Source organism: Bubalus kerabau, chromosome 2 (assembly GCF_029407905.1).
Source record: "Bubalus kerabau isolate K-KA32 ecotype Philippines breed swamp buffalo chromosome 2, PCC_UOA_SB_1v2, whole genome shotgun sequence".
NCBI lineage: Eukaryota > Metazoa > Chordata > Mammalia > Artiodactyla > Bovidae > Bubalus > Bubalus kerabau.
In genome coordinates, this window is record NC_073625.1 from 11771139 (window position 1) to 11788531 (window position 17393).

The 17393-nt window shown below is 44.1% G+C and overlaps 1 long non-coding RNA gene across 4 annotated transcripts in view; it reads right to left on the bottom strand.

The window, feature by feature from the left end:
• LOC129642998 (uncharacterized) overlaps positions 1-17393 on the bottom strand; it is a 52690-nt gene that overhangs the window by 28312 nt on the left and 6985 nt on the right. For 3 of the 4 annotated variants that reach the window (XR_008709970.1, XR_008709971.1, XR_008709972.1), the window contains exon 1: positions 9399-9698. The exons of the other annotated variant lie outside the window; for it this stretch is intronic. This is a non-coding gene — a long non-coding RNA (uncharacterized LOC129642998). Of the gene's footprint in view, positions 1-9398; positions 9699-17393 lie in introns of those variants that run through there. 4 annotated transcript variants of the gene reach the window in all.

Sequence of the window (17393 nt, forward strand, 5' to 3'; positions counted from 1 at the left end):
CATGCAATAGCTGATCCCATCAAGGACTTTGGAAATTACACAGTGAGGAAGCAACATGCAGCCCTGCAGCCCAGATGTAAACTCATCTCTGGGACTCACCCTGCTACACGCCTGGGCAAAGTGACTAGGGGACCATCTCCAAGAGACAGAAGAGAAATTTGCCGAGCACAATATGTGAACAAAATAGTACACAAACCCAGACAGACACTGCCTCCTTCTAACTATACTTCCATTACATTTGGCCTTGAGGGTCAGAGAAGAAAGAGTAAATCCTTTTTTGATGGCTTTAGAATAATATAGAAATGCCTGTTCTTAATTTATAATCCACTTGCTAAAGATGAAAACTACTAGTGAACTGTATGTGAATAATAATCCCCTTCCTCTATATGCAACTTTTAATTTTATCAAGAATGTTTGCAACCATTGTCCTGTTTGGTCCTCATAAAGACTGAGAAGACAAACAGGATAATTCTCCCATTTAGCAAAGGAGGAAAGCTTGTTTCCTTTTCTTCCACACATGCTACCTCACTAAGACACCTTGTAATCAAATTTGCCATGTACATCAATATAGTGAAAAGGGGAAAACATTGGAGTGGGAATCAAGAGACCTGGATTTTAGTCTGGACTCTGCCACTAATTAGTTAAGTTGAACTTGGGCAATTTAGTTCCATTCCATGAGCATTTTTTCAGTGCCTCCTATATACCAGTGATTGTGCTTGAAGTACCAAGCTGGATAAGACATGGTTACTGTCTTTAAATTGCTTACAGTTTGGCTGAGAAGACATATACAAACCAGTTCTCTATCATCATTTATGAAAGTCATACATGAACAGATGCCTTGAAAGACCATCAGAGGGCATAATTAATTCCATCTGGAGAGGAAAGGCAGGGAAGTTTTCAAAGGAAAGGAGAAAAAAATCATCTTTTTTTAAAATTTAATGATGACAGTAATATAGCATTTCAAGAAAGTTCAAACAAAATATGATTCATAGAAAGTGAAAAATCACCATAACTCCCTTCCCATCAAGAGATGAGTGCTACTAATTTGATGTTTATTAGCAGGTGACATTTGATCCAGATTTTAAAAAACCAGTGGAGGTTTGCCTGACGTGAAAGGTGGGAGAGCCTGGAAAGAAAGTTCATGGTTGATGAGACCTAAAGAAAAGGGGCAATCCAGTTGGTTAAGATTCTGCGCCCTCAACTGCTGAGGGCCTGGGTTCAATCACTGGTCAGGGAACTAAGAGATGAAAGAGGACACGGCAGGTTTGGGGAACAAATGAGGGTAAATGGTGGGGAAATGGCAGGGAATAAGGTGGGAGGGCAAAGCATCTATCGCAATAGGTGGGGTCTTCTCTACCATACTGAGGATTTTAGATTGTTCTGCTGCAGCTGGGGGACCACGGAGGTAGTTTAAGTTGGGAGGTAGATGGAGTGAAGTCTGTGTTCAATATTCCAGTCAGCAGCATTGTGGCCAGTGCAGGAAGGATGGCATGAGGCCAGATCAGTCAGAGAGACCAGTTAGGAAATCCAGGTGCAAATGGCGAGCTTGAACCAAGGTGGTAGAGTGACTATAGAAAGGGAAGGGTGGGTTTGATAGACTTTAGGGGGTGGTATTAGGCAGAAACAAATGAACTATAAATAAAGATAAAGGAAAAGAGGAGGCTAGAATGGCTCTTTGATTTCTGGTTGAATAATTAACTGAGTGACTACTGATACTAGTAATGAAGAGAAAAAATTACAGGGGCAAGAGGCATAGCTGAGGTAGGGAATTAAGAGGTCCAAACTATCATGTATAAAATAAGCTACAAGGAGGAATTCCCTGGTGATCAAGTTGGTTAGGACTCTATGCCCTCACTGCTGAGGGCCTGGATTCAGTCACTGGTCAGGGAACTAAGATCCCACAAGCTACTTAGTGCAGTCAAAATAAAAAAGATACAAGGATTTGTTGGACAGCACAAGGAATATAGCCCATATTTTGTAATAACTATAATTGGAGTATAACCTTTAAAAATTATGAATCGCTATATTGTATACCTGTAACTTATGCTGTGTTGTATTCTTGTAACATTATACAGCAACTATCCCTCAGTTAAAAAAAAATACAGGACAAGAAAGAGGAAAAAATATATATATTAATGCAAATATCTGGAATCTGAAAAAATTGGTACAGACGATCTTATTTACAAAGCAGAAATAGAGACACAGACGTAGAGAACAGATGTATGGATACCAAGGAGGAAAGAAGGGTGGGTGGGATGAATTGGGTGGTGGGGGTTGACACATATATACTACTGATGCTACATATAAAACAGAAAACTCAATAGAACCTACTCCATAGCACAGGGAACTCTACTCCATGCTCTATGCTGACCTAAATGGGAAGTAGACCCAAAAAAGAGGGGATATATGGATACGTATGGCTGATTCACTTTGCTGTACATTAGAAACTAACACAGCATTGCAAAACAATGATGCTCCAATTAAAAAAAAAAATACAGAATCAAGGAGCAGGTTTGGGGAGAGGGTGATGTCTGGACGATGCCTTGGGGAAGCTATCCAGAAAGAACTGAATGAGGCTGGCAATGTTCAGATTCCATTTGTCAGCCTGCGGTGACTCCCAGGACAAGCACTAGACAAGGGAGGCTGAACTGGACCAGAAGATATGATAAACTGGTAGAGCAGAAAGGAGTGAGTGGGTACTGTTAGTACCAGAGGAATAGTCTCAACTGTCTGATCCAAGCTGGGAGTGTGAAACCACAGTAGGAAATAAGTCCAGGGATCAGGAAGTTAGAGGATGAAACAGAGCATCGGAGGCTGAGTGGACATCGTACAGGCTGTGGGCCACCAGGAAGATGAATAGGACAGGTCTTTTTATTTAAAAATTTTTTTAAGTATTTATTTATTCAGCTGTGTCGGGTCTTAGTTGCGGCAGGTGGAATCTTAGTTGTGGTATGCGGGATCTAGTCCTCTGACCAGGGATCGAAGTTGAGCCCCCTGCATTGGCAGCATGGGAGTCTTAGCCACTGGACCACTGGGGAAGTCCCAGGACAGGTTCTTTTAAAATTACTGCTTCTGGAGCTTCTCTGGTGACTCAGGAGTAAAGATTCTGTCAATGCAGGAGACATGGGTTCGATCCCTGATCCGAGAAGATCCCACGTGCTGCGGAACCACTAAACCCCTGTGCCACAGCTACTGAGCCTGAGCTCTAGAGCCTGGTAGCAGCAATTAATGCGCCCATACGCCCTAGAGCCTGTGCTCCACAATAAGACAGGTCACTGCAATGACGTGATGAGAAGCCTAGCACCACACCAGGGAGCAGCCCCATACAGCAACATGGACACAGCATGGCTGAAAATAAATATAAAAAGAATCAACAGAAATAACAATAGCGTATTAAAAAATAGATAAAATTACTGGTTCTGACTTGGGAGCTGAGAGCCCATCTCCTGGCCAACGGTGTCCTTCCGGGATCAGGAACGCACTGTTCATCCCCGACAGCCCGCTCAGCTTTGCCTGGTGGAAACTCTAAGCCAATTGGAGACAGGAGGGTCCTTTGAGACACCCTCTCTGGTTCTCGCCCTTCCCCTGCACCAAGGGCTCGAGCTGGCTTCAGTTCCAGCTTGCAAGATGAAACGAGTCGGGAAGCCAGAGAAAAGGGGAAGGGATATGATTTTCAGTTCACTGGAAAAAACCTAAGAAACAGAACTGGGGTTCACATTAGGGTCTTACCCCACATATCCCATTATCACAGGGTGGGTCCCCTGGAGGTGGTGTCTTCAAGCTTCAAGGACAACCATTTCTCACTTCCAAAGCTGAGTGGATTGCTTCTAAATTGCTTTAAATCTTCACTGAAGGCTTCTTCTTTTTTTTTTTTTTTTCCCCCAGAGAAATGGTCATATTTTCTATATGCTTGGTTGGGATGGGCCAGGATTGGGGCAGGTATAAAAAAGTCCTTAAAATAATCTTGCTTCAGGTGTCCAGCCAAGTCTCATCCTTCTCAACTGGACTGTATTAATACTGCAAGTGCCACGAGAGGGTCCAGCCAATAGGCTTTCATGGGACCAGGTCCAGGAAGAATGAAATGTCAACACTCCCATCTCTAGGTCTCAGGGTGTAAAGAGGTTTTACTCATTAGACCAAAGGACTTTGACCAGAGTAACAGTGGCACTATGGGTAAAGAATCCGCCTGCCAGTGCAGGAGATTCAAGAGATGCAGGCTCAGTCCCTGGGTTGGGAAGATCCTCTGGAGAAGGAAATGGCAACCTGCCCCAGTGTTCTTGCGTGTGAAATCCCATGGACAGAGGAGCCTGGGGAGGCTACAGTCCATGGAGTCACAAAAGAGTCAGACATGACTAGTGACTAAAAAACAGCAATGTATAGACTAGAGAGGATTATTGAGGCTTTGACTCTTTAAAATGCCCCCGTGGACCCAAAATGCAGAATTCCTTCCCATCTACCCCTCCTCTGAAATATTTAATCAGTTTGGAAGATATCCAGAGAAATCTAAGCACCTGTAGGAAAACAAACCGGTCTGCAGCGCCATCTGCTTTTTGTGGCCTGACACCCTGGTTTTAGTGGGACGTCAGCACCGCCACCCTCACCCCCAGCATCCAGAGCCCTACCAGCACCTCCTGCTGAGCTGGCTTGGACTCAGGCTGTATTGACAGCTATGTTGGCTAAACCAAGGAGAGACACCACCTTCCCAGATATCTGAGAGCCCACCTCCACATAGGTCTGTGGTTGGGACCCCCAGTATTTTTCTTCCTGTCATCCCACCCCCCTCAACACAATTCATACCCCAAAGTGGAGACAGATAAGAAAAAAGAGAGAGAGGGAGGTGGGAAAAGAGGGAAGAAATGTGTTCATTACTTTAGAGGAAAGGGAAAGGAGTAAAGAGAGTTCCCTCCTGATGGCTCCTGTTACTTTGGGTGGATTAAAAGGAGTGACAGGGCTTCTCTGGTGGTCCAGTGGCTAAGACTGTGCTCCCATTGCAGGGGTCCAGGTTCAATTCCTGGTCAGGGAATTAGATCCCGCATGCCACAATTAAAACCTGGTGTAATCAAATAAATTAATTTATTTATTTTTTTAAAAGAAAGACTGACATGATGAAATGCATTAAAGTCTCCAGGAAAGCAAAAGTGGAAATGACAACGAGAATATCTAGTTGTGGGAGAGGAGTGCAAGGAGCAAGGCAGTGAATCTAGGGGACCAAGGATAACCCAAAAGAAGAGGATGTGAATAAAGATGAGATAATATGATGCGGCTGAAAAGCGCATTCGGTGGGAGTGGAAAACTAGGTGGGAGGCAGGTGTGGTGGGCTGAACAGAGCCCTGCTCTGAAAAAATATATCCACGACCCAACCCCTAGAACCTGTGATTGCTACCTTATATGGCTAAAAAAAAAAAAAACAACTATGCCAGTGTAATTCAGTTAAGGATCTTGAGATGGAGAGATTAGTCAGTTTATCCAGGTGAATCCTCACACAATTAAAAGGGTCCTTACAAAGGAATGTCTGACTCACAGAAGAGAAGAAGGCAGAGACAAGTGATGTGGCCATAAGCCGAGGACCGCCTGCAGACACCAGAAGCTGAAAGAGGCAAGGATTCTCCCCTAGAACTCCCTGAGGGAGGGAGGTGAGGCCCTGCCAACACCCCAATTTCAGCTCAGTAATAGTGATTTTTTATTTCTGGCCTCTGGAACTGTGAGAAAATAACATTTTTCCCCCTAGCCACCAAGTTTGTGTTGATTTGCTACAGTAACTTCAGGAAGTTTATACAGGTGAGATACAGCAGGTTATTCAGTTGAGATCACTGAGTCATACATTACGAGAGGAGAGTGGTTTGGGGTGAGACTAAAATCTGACTTGAAGACACATGATTGCTAAAGAAGCCTGATGTGAAACTGAAATATCTACATAAGCATTCACCCCATGCTAGGCATCTGAAGTGCATTATCTCATTTAATTCTTACAACTACCTCTTAAGGTAGGTTTCTTTCTCTTTTTAAAAAATATACATTTATTTATTTTATTTGCCTGTGCTGGGTCTTAGTTGCGGCATTCAGGATCTTTCTTCTTTCAGTTGAGGCAATGCGGGCTTTTGGTCATGGCATGTGGGATCTAGTCCCCTGACCAGAGATCAAACTCCCCTGCCTTGGGAGTGTGAAGTCTTAGCCACTGGGCCACCAGGCAAGAAATCCCTTAAGATAGGTTTCTTATCCCATGTTTTTTTGAAGGTGAGGAGACTGAAGTACAAAGTGATTAGGAAGTATGTTGATTATGGAAATGGAACTTTAAGGTCCTATATATCCATCTTCAAAGTTGGGGTTCTATTCACAGCACCCAATGAAGCTGAGGCTCCAATGAACACTGTGTTCCCAGGACAGACATCGAGGGGATGACAGAAGTTGGAGATGAGACCAAGACTAAAATGTCTTTAATAAATATTCTACCCCTACCCTGATTCTGAAATGTAAGTGTAGTTTGTAAGGGTGGGAAGGGAGTGTTGGGCCCTTTACTTGAGAGGGTTTCACAGACAGTGGTATCATACAGGGCAAAGCCAGCCCTATTAGGACAAGAAAGCAGAGGGCACCTTCTAGAAAAGGTTGAGGAGAAAGGGAACTTCCTTGGCTGTGAAACTGTTAATTGCAGAGGGCTTCAGAAAGGGAATCTTAGAGATTCCCTCGTCCAGTCAGTAGCCATAGGATAGCATAGAAATCCTCGCATACAAACACTGAGAAAATTCTTCTAAAATAAAACTCTTAAGATGCATGGCAACAGCAACAATAAAACAACCAAATTTAAAAACGGGCAAAGGACTTCAATAGACATTTCTCCAAAGAAAATACACAGATGGCCAATAAGCACATGAAAAGATGCTCAACTAGTCATTAGAGAAATGGAAACCAAAACCACAATGAGATACCACCTCACACCCATTAGGATAGTAGCTGCTATAAACACAAAACAGAAAAATAGAAAATAGCAAGTGTTAGTGGGGATGTGGAGAAATTGGAACCCCTGTGCACAGTTGGTGGGAACGTAAAATGGTGCAGCTGCTATGGAAAATGATATGGCAGTTCCTCAAAAAATTAAAAATAGAACTACCATATGATCAGCAATTCCACTTCTGGGTACACGTCCAAAAGAATTGAGAGATATTTGCACACCCACATCCCTAGCAGCATTCGCAAGAGCCAAAAGGTGGAGGCAACCCAAGTCCATCCAAGGATGAACAGATGAACAAAATGCGCTCTACACATACAACAGAATATTACTCAGTCTTAAAAAGGAAGGAAATTCTAAAACGTGCTACAATATAGATGAACTTTGAAGACATTGTGCTTAGTCGCTCAGTTGTGTCCGACTCTTTGCAATCCCATGGACTGTAGCCTGCCAGGCTCCTCTGTCCTTGGAGATTCTCCAGACAAGAATACTGGAGTGGATTGCCATGCTCTCCTCCAGGGGATTGTCCCCACCCAGGGATGGAACCAAGGTCTCCCACATTGCATGCTGATTCTTTACCATCTGAGTCACCAGGGAAGCCCTTGAAGACATTACGCTAAGTGAAATAAACCAGTCACAAAAGGACAAATTGTATGAGTCCACTTATGGGAAGCAAATTCATAGAGACAGGAGGCAGAATGGTGGGTACCAGAGGTTGGGGAAGGGGGAGATGAGGAGCTATACTGTCTCATGGATACAAAATGTCAGTTTTGTAAGATGAAAGGAGTTCTGTGGACGGATGGAGGTGATGGTTGCACAACAATGGGAACTAGAGTGGTAAATTTTATGCTGTGTGTATTTTATCCTGATTTTTAGAAATAAAAATAAATAAATAAAACATGGACAAGCTTAATAGACAGAACAGAAAATTTTCAGATTTCCTGAAAGCTGGGAGAGCAGACTCTGGAACTTATACTGCAGTGGTCCTAGGGTGATGATCCCACATGGAAATGGCTGTGGACTTGGACTCTAACACCCATGCAGGGTCAGGAGATGAGGCCTCCAGTCTGGTTGAAAGGAGGGGTTGGAATTGAGTCCCCTACATGAAACCCAGATACTCCCAGAAAAGCCAAAAATCAACCCAGAAAAACATCAAGGAAACTCATCTCTGCTCTGACTCCAAATGCGAAAGGACAGTCCCCTAAGAAAAATCACAACCTCAGTCATGCGCCTGGCACAAGTCCAAATAACCACTACCTGCATCGGAGGAAAACCCCAAGCCAAGAAATTAACATAAAATTGGTATTTTGCAAGTGATACCCCTAGGATACCTGGCAGAAGCAAATATAAAACCACTCTGAAATTAAACTCCAACACTCCAGGCCACAGAGAATTCCCACAGGAGAAATAAAGCTCTGCTTACAATAAAAAATTATAAAAACAGAAGGAAATAATCTACCATGTGTAAGAGTCAGCAGTCTAAAATAAACAGCAGGATTAAACTCTTCAAAATTTTAGATGTTAGATAAACTACCAGATAGAGACAACAAAATTAGTGTTTTCAAATGATTTTACAAATCAAAGAAGGCTACTCCTAAGAATATTATAAGACATTATTTCTAAAAAATAGAAAGATCTGAAATGAGCAAGAGGGAACTGAAGTGAAAAATACGGTTACTGAAACTAAACTGCAAGGGATGCTTACATAACAGAATAGACACACAGAAGAGAGAATTAGAGAAATGGAGAGAGATCTGAGGAAATATTTCAGAATGCTCCACAGAGAGACACAGAAGTTAAATACATTAAAGAAAAAAACCAGGTAAAAAACAGGATGGATGAAAAGAGCCAACATATGTCTCCTAGCAATACCAAAAAAGGTAATAGAAAGAAGAAAACTATTCAAGATTTAATATCTAGATTCAAAAGCTGGCGCTGCCAATTACTGTCTTAGCTTGGGCAAATAATTTAACCTCTCTGTGACCCAATTTCCCTGATTGTAAAATGATTATAAGATTTTGTTATGAGAAATAAAATAGCTCATGTAAAGCAGAGTGCATGAGAAACATACATGTGGCTATCGTTATTTTTTAATTTTTTGTTAATATTGTTATTAATGAGAATGATTCCAGATTGGTAAAAGATTCAAACTACTGTTTAAAGAGTCATATGCTACTGTGAGAGAACTAGGCTACTCACAGAGAACTAGGACAAACTATAATGGAAAAGAATATAAAAGAAAATGTATACCCATGTATAACTGAGTCACTCAGAGGTACAGCAGAAATTAACATTGTAAATCAACCATACTTCAATAAAAAAATCAATCTTAGACTTCAATTAAAAAATATTATTAACATTGTAAATCAACCATACTTCAATAAAAAAATCAATCTTAGACTTCAATTAAAAAATATTTAAAAGAATCACATGGAAGATAAAAATAAATCCATACCTAGACACATTATATTAAGCTGCAGAACAGGGGGTTTCTCTGGTGATCCAGTGGTTAAGAATCCAACTTCCACTGCAGGAGATGAAGTTTCCATCCTTGGTGGAGGAGCTAACATCCCCCATGCCTCAGGGCTACTCAGCCTGAGGGCCAAAACAAAGACCCAGCTCAGACAAAAATAGAGATAAGTAAACAAACTGTAGAACATCAAAGACAAAGAGAAAAATCTTAAAGCAACCGAAAAGGAAAGATGTATTCCCTACAAAGGACTACGGACTTACAAGATTTTAAGTCTTTTTCCTACAAGACTTACAGATAGGATCCTCCTCAATAGCAACAAAAGAGAAAGGAAAATGTCTTCATCTCACTCAAGGGAAACAGGAGTCAACCTAATATTCAATATCAAGCTAAACTGCCATTTCCCACTGAGGATGAAATAAAGGTATTTTTCAAAGTAAAACTGGGATTTTTTTTTTAAACCACTCTCAAACTCTAAGGACCACTAAAGGATATCCTTCAAAAAGGAAATTGAGGGAGTTCCCTGGTAGTCCAGTGGTTAGGATTCTGCATTTTTCACTGCCATGGCCCTGGTTCAGTCTCTGGTCAGGGAACTGCACTCATACAAGCCACAAGGGGCAGCCAAAGAAAAAGGAAAGAAGGAAATCGATGATGTGGAAGAAACAGTTGTGAGCAAAGAGGAGGATCTGTTGGGGTGGGGGTTGGGAGAAGATGAGGGCAAAGGGTCTGCAGGAGAGGAAAGAGGGTCGAAGGATCTGATGCTGTGACGATCATCACACATCACAGAGGAGGCTGCGAGGAGGCACAAGGAATCGTGAGCAGAGAGGAGTATGAAGCAGACAAACTGCGTGGCACTGATTAGAATCTTGGTGAGGGGAGAGGCTTCCCTGGTGATCTGGTGGTTAAGATTTTGACTTCCAGTGCAGGGGTTATGGGTTCAATCCCTGGTAAGGAAGCTAAGATCCCACATGCCTCGAAGCCAACAAACCAAAACATAAAACAGAAGCAATATTGCACAAAATTCAATAAAGACTTTAAAATGGTCTACGTTAAAAAAAAAAAAAAAAATCCTTAAAAAAAAAAAAGAATCTTAGCAAGGGGACATAGGTCCACTCCCAGGAGATCTGAAGGGAGCAAGTGGCTTTCTGGGCCTCGGTTTTCTCATCTACAGTGCGGGATTGGCATTAATGATCTGCAATGTCCCTCCTGGCTCTGACATTTCACACTGTTGGGTAGAGTGAGGAATGTGGGAGGCTCTTGAGAATAGTTGGACTAAGTGTGTGGAGGTTTTGAAGCTGAGCTCAACTCATTTCTGAAAGCAAGGCGACAACCGATATTGGATTAAAGTCCCAATGAAGAGGAAAAGGAGGTGCATTGAGACGACCAGAGCAGAGAATGGGCCCATGCATGGCCCAGATGACAACAGGGCAAGACCTAAAAAGCCACATCCTGGCTTCCAGATTGCCTTCCAAAAGCTCCGTTTGACAGAAATCCAAACACGCCTTGTCTCAGGCACTTTCCCCTTTAATTTTCAAATTGATGTATATTTTGAGGGAAACTTAATCCATGTGGCTCTGAATCATGTACAACAAACTCCTCTAACAGACTCTGGATGCTGGGAGCTCTTCCTGAGCTTGGAACAGCTCAGTACAAGATGCTCTTTTCAAACTGATTCTGTTTCCAGTTTCTCTGTATCTATCTAGTCGAGGTCCAAGATTTTGGTCAGATGCTAGGAACCTGCTGGATCAGGACTCTGCACTTTCCTTCCTTGTCTTCCTTGGAGGTCAAAGGGAACGCATCCAGGCCGTGGGTGGCAGGCGGGAGAGGGGGAGAAGGGGGCATAGGCCTTGGCTCTGCCCAAGAAACAGTGATGCTCATATGAACGGGGCCTGAACTGGCTTCTCCAGCACAGTGGCTGCATTTGAGGCAGGGCAGGCCTGGCAAAGAGGACTCCAGTTTCCAAGCCGCATTTCCTTAGGTTTCAGTAAGGGCTCCACCCAACCTTGTTACACAGGGCAAACCCCACAAGCTGGTGGTTGGCACTCCTGCTAACCGGAGCCTGGTCCCACAAGCCCCAGGAGAGCAGGGCATCCAACCAGGATGGGCTGCACTGTATTTTCTTTTAATGGTTCTCAAAATCCGCTGGCTAAGAGCGCGTGGTCCCAGCTGACCCCGACGCTCAGTGGTCCTGTGGTGTACCTCACTTCCAGGAATCCTACCCAACCCCGGGGCTGAGAGCCTCGTCACGTCTTTACCCACAGTCTGGTTGGTTCCAAGATGTAGAATCAAACCACTGGAAAGAATCTTGTCTGTGACTTTGGGCCCCATAATTTCCACATTTCCTTTACAACTGGTAATGATATGGGTGTCCCTTTAAAGCACTTCTCTTATACTTTTTGTTCTTACTTATTTAATTTTTTTGACTTTTTATTTTATATTAAAGTATAGCTGATTAACAATGCTGTGATGGTTGCAGGTGGACATCAAAGGGACCAAGCCATGCATATACGTATAGCCATTCTTCCCCAAACTCCCCTCCCATCTAGGCTGCTATAGAACACTGAGTTGAGTTCCCTTGGAGAAGGCAATGGCACCCCACTCCAGTACTCTTGCCTGGAAAATCCCATGGACGGAGGAGCCTGGTGGGCTGCAGTCCACGGGGTCGCTAAAAGTCGGACACGACTGAGCAACTTCACTTTCAGTTTTCACTTTCATGCTTTGGAGAAGGAAATGGCAACCCACTCCAGTGTTCTTGCCTGGAGAATCCCAGGGACAGCAGAGCCTGGTGGGCTGCCATCTATGGGGTTGGACAGAGTCGGACACGACTGATGCGACTTAGCAGCAGCAGCAGCAGCAGCAGCAAAGTTCCCTGTGCTGTACAGTAGATCCTTGTTGGTTATCCTTTAAAAAAAAAAAATTTATTTTCTACTGGGGTATAGCTGATTGGCAAACAATGTTGTGATAGTTTCAGATGAACAGTGAAGGGACTCAGCCATGCCACACATATACATGTGTCCATTCTCCCCCCACAAACTCTCCTCCCAACCAGGCTGCCACATAATATTGAGCAGAGTTCCATGTACTGCACAGTAGGTTCATGTTGGCTATCCAATTTAAATATAGCCAAATGCATGTATAAATCCCAAACCAGGCTCATTTCATTTTTTAACGGATTTTGAGCTGGGCTGAAAAGAACAATCCAACGGAAGAGTCAAATTTTGCTACTTAAAAAGCATCATGGGAGCTGAAAATTATCTCAGGGATGGTTTTCTACAGTTTTTTTTTTTTTTTTTCCTATTTGGGGTTGGAGTTACTGCTTGAGTGGCATGGTCTTAAGGGTGACTTTCCTTCAGTAATATCCCCCTGTAACATCTGTTATTCCATGATGAACTGTTATTAGCCATCCCGTCTGCGTCAAGATTGTTGGAGGAGAAAAAGAGGGGAAATTTGGAACATACTTGTAAAATGCATATACTCTTAGAAATAAAAGCACACTGAGTCCAAAACAGCTTGATGTAAATGAGTTAATTAGAACAGGAAGCCCGGCGAGACAATGTGGTTTAGCAGAAAGAATGCTGGGCTTGGAGGCCAAAAAAAATAAGAGATTGAATTCTGGCTCTGCTCTCTTTCTCTGCCTTAATTTCCTCCTCTGTAATCTGTAAATGCGCAATAACCATCCCTGTCTTATTATAAAGGTGTGATCAAGATCTCCGTGCGTGTGTGTGTGTGTGTGTGTGTGTGTGTGTCCATGAACATACTCTGTGATGACTCTGCGAATGTCAGCACATCAGCAGGGTGGCGGAAATGGGAAAGGGTGGAGGAAGGAGGATGGGGCTGCAGGATTTGCCAGGGGCTGGGGCAGCGCAGGGTCCTAAGGAACTCCCTGGGGTCTAGCCTCTGAGGGCGCCAGGCAGCTTACCCCTGGACCAGCCTGCCCCAGAGTGATGCTTGGGAACTGAAAAAGGAGAGAGTTCCACTCCAGCTCACCCCAGAGCCTGTCTTTCTCAGCGGGTCAGCCCTGGTTCCCTCCCTGGCCGTGAGTGTGGGTCTGCCCTCTGCCCTGGCCTGTGGCGGAAGGCTTGAAGAGCAGGCTGGACCATTGGAAGTTCCCTGGAGGTGTTTTAATGAAGACGGTGGTACCTCGGGTTTAACTTTTACTGACTCCTGGGGAAACCCGCTCACTTCTGCTTGAGGCACCTTTACTCTGGCTTCATAAAAATTTGTTTATAAGGTCAGGCTCAAATAAAGTTACGACAGTGCAGCACAGTGGAGGGGATGGATTACGAAGGACTTCCAGCCCATTACACTAGCAGATCACCCTGTAGCCCCTGGGTCTGGAGGCTGGTGGATGGTTCCCAGGAGTTCTTTTTCTGTTCGTTTTGGCAGGTTTCCTTCCCACCCCCCAAAGCAGGCCCCTGGAGCCGCCAGGCCAGGGAAACCGGGAGAAACGTGGAGCTGACATGTGAGCCCTAGCCATCGGGGCATGGGACTTGTCTCACCTCCAGGCTTGGAAATGCAGCCTGACTTTTGGGTGGGAGCCGAATGGATTCTACCGGTGGCGGCGGCACTGCGGTGGAGAAGACCCCTGGGACCAGGGTACCAGTGCCGAAACCACACATGCTTCCTTTAATTAACAGGAGCACGAAGCCAACAGACACACCGGCATCTGGGAAGTGAGGGCGGCTAAACGGGAAGCCTCTTGACTGCCTAGGGGAGCACGCTGCCTGCCAGGATTGTTCTCTGTTCCTGTTTCCTCACAAAAAAGCCCCTGTGCTTCTTGAGCAGCCGGCCCAGGTGCTGGCAGGCCCCCAGCCCGGCCACACTGCCCAGGCTTGTCCGCCCGCCTCTCTTGTGAGGATGCTTTCCTTGAGTAGCTGGTTGGAAGCGTTCAGAAGAGCCAGAGGATGTTCCCAGGGTTGTCCCAGCCTTAAATGGTCCTCTTTGGCCACCCTCGTGCTCTCCTGTGGCGTTTCAGGACCTTGGTTATTTCTGTCAATCCCCTGCACTTCCTTCTCCCTCCAGACCTCCTGCAATCACCGTCCCCCGCATCCCCATCCCCTGCAGGTTGTGACATAGTCTCCAAGCCCAGGGAACCCATCCAGGCAACGGGGGTGACACTGCCCGTGGCTTTCCTTGCAGACAAGGTCAGGGCCTTTCATTTCCAGAGTAGTCTTTTCTATGCCCTATGAGTCTCTTCTGATTACTGGGCATTGCAAGCATGGCCGAGAGATAGTGAGTCATTCATCAGACTTAAGTATCCAATGTCTGGCATATGGCAGGCTCTGTGGTGGGTGCGGGGGATTCCAGGCAGCTGAGGTGGGACCCCTCCCCAGGAAAGGAGCCAGAGGCAGGGACAGAAGCCTCAGGACACTGTGAGGGGCTCTGATAGGTACATCCAAGGGGCCACAGGCACCCAGGGAAGGACCATCCTGGCTGCGCACAGATCATCTGTATCAGACTCAGACTCGTTACAAATTAGATTCCTAGATCTCACCCTTGAACTTCTAAATCATAATCTCAGGGAGATTATTATAAGGCAGAAGATACATTTTAATGACTTTCTCAGTTGATTCTTTTTTTTTTTTAATTTACTGAATATAGTTTATTTAAAATGTTGTATGAGTTTCAGGTGTACAGCAAAGTGAATGTGTTATACACATACATACATCCACCTTTTTTTTTAGATTCTTTTCCCATATAGGTCATTATAGAGTATTGAGTAGCATTTCCCCATGCTGTACAGTAGGGTATTCTTTCTAGTTACCTATTTTATATTTAGTAGTGTGTATTCATCAATCCCAATCTCCCAGTTTATCCTTCCCTACCATCCCATGGTAACCATAAATTTGTTCTCTATACGCATGACTCTACTTCTGTTTTGTAAATAAGTTCATTTGTATCCTTTTTTTTTTAGATTCTACATGTAAGGGATACCATATGCTATTTCTCCTTCTCCATCTGACTTATATCACTCGGACAATCTCTAGGTCCCTCCATGCTGCTGCGAATGGCACTATTTTGCTCCTTTTTATGCCTGAGCAATATTTCATCACATGCCTGTACCGCATCTTCTTTATCCATTCTTCTTTTGATGGACACTTCGGTTGCGTCCATGTCTTGGCTGTTGTAAATAGTGCTGCAATAAACATGGGAGTGCATGTATCTTTTTGAATTATGGCTTTCTCTCATTATATGCCCAAGAGAGGGATTGCTGAGTCATACAGTAGTTCTATTTTTAGCTTTTTAAGGATCTGCTGCTGCTGCTAAGTCGATCCAGTCGTGTCCGACTCTGTGCGACTCCAGAGACGGCAGCCCACCAGGCTCCCCCGTCCCTGGGATTCTCCAGGCAAGAACACTGGAGTGGGTTGCCATTTCCTTCTCCAAGGCATGAAAGTGAAAAGTGAAAGTTGACTCTTATTTACACTTAACTTTAAGAACCACTGACTAGTTTGACGGCCACTGTCCCAGAGATAGTTAGGATGTGCGCACTGACGGGATGACATTTGAGGATTTTTTTCTTTTTGAAAAAATAGTCTTTATTTACATTTTGATTTTCCTTGAATGAAATTATCAGGAGATACTTAATCATTATGTCCTGTATATATGGATCCCACCTTTGTGAGTGGGGCAATACCTTGTAAGACTTGAGTGACCTTTTTTAATCTTATTTTATTATTTTTAAAAATTGTGGTAAAGATGTAAACAACATAGACAGTATCATCTTAGCCAGCTTTACAAATGTATTACCTTTCAGTGGCATTACATTCATCCAGGTTGTGCAAACTATCACCACCATTCCTCCACAGAGCTCTTTTCATTTTGTAAAACAGACACTCTGTACCCATTAGACAGCATAACTCCACATTCCCTCCTCTCTCTAACCCGAGCAGCCAACATTGTGTCCCTATGAATTTGCCTCATGTAGGTGAATATTCAGTCCTGAATATTCATTAGAAGGACTGATGTTGAAGCTGAAACTCCAATACTTGGGCCACCTGATGCGAAGAGCTGACTCATCTGAAAAGATCCTGATGCTGGGAAAGATTGAACGCAGGAGAAGGGGATGACAGAGGATGAGATGGTTGGGTGACATCACTGACTCAATGGACATGGGTTTGGGTAAACTCTGAGAGCTGGTGATGGACAGGGAGGCCTGGCCTGCTGCGGTCCATGGGGTCCATGGGACATGACTGAGCGACTGCACTGAACTGAACCGAGGTGAAATCATACCATAGTTGTCTGTTTGTGACTGATAGATTTTCTCCTCTTGGGCTCCAAAATCACTGTGGATGGTGACTCCAGCCCTGAAATTAGAAGACTCTTGCTTCTTGGAAGGAAAGGTATGACACACCTAGGCAGTGTATTAAAAATCAAAGATGTCACATTGCCAACAAAGGTCTACATTGTCAAAGCTATGGTCTTTCCAGTAGACGCATATGGATGTGAGAGTTGGACCATAAAGAAGACTGAGCTCTGAAGAATTGATGCTTTCAAACTATGGTACTGGAGAAGACTCTTGAAAGTCCTCTGGACTGCAAGGAGATCAAACCAGTCCATCCTAAAGGAAATCAACTGAGTATTCATTGGAAGGACTGATGTTGAAGCTGAAGTTCCAATAATTTGGCCACCTGATGTGAACAGCTGACTCATTGGAAAAGACCCTGATTCTGGGAAAGATTGAAGGCAGAAGGAGAAAAGGGCATCAGAGGATGAGATGGCTGGATGGCATCACTGATTCAATGAATACGAACTTGGGCAAACTCTGGGAGATGGTGAGGGACAGGGAGGGCTGGCGTGCTGCAGTCCATGGGGTCGCAAAGAGTCGGACACAACTTAGCAACTGAACAACAACAAGAAATAAACTTATTTACAAAACTGAAACCGACTCACAGACATCGAGAACAAACTTGGTTACCAAAGTACCAAAGGGGAAAGGGGGGAGGGATCAATTAGGAGTTTGGGATTAACAGATACACACTA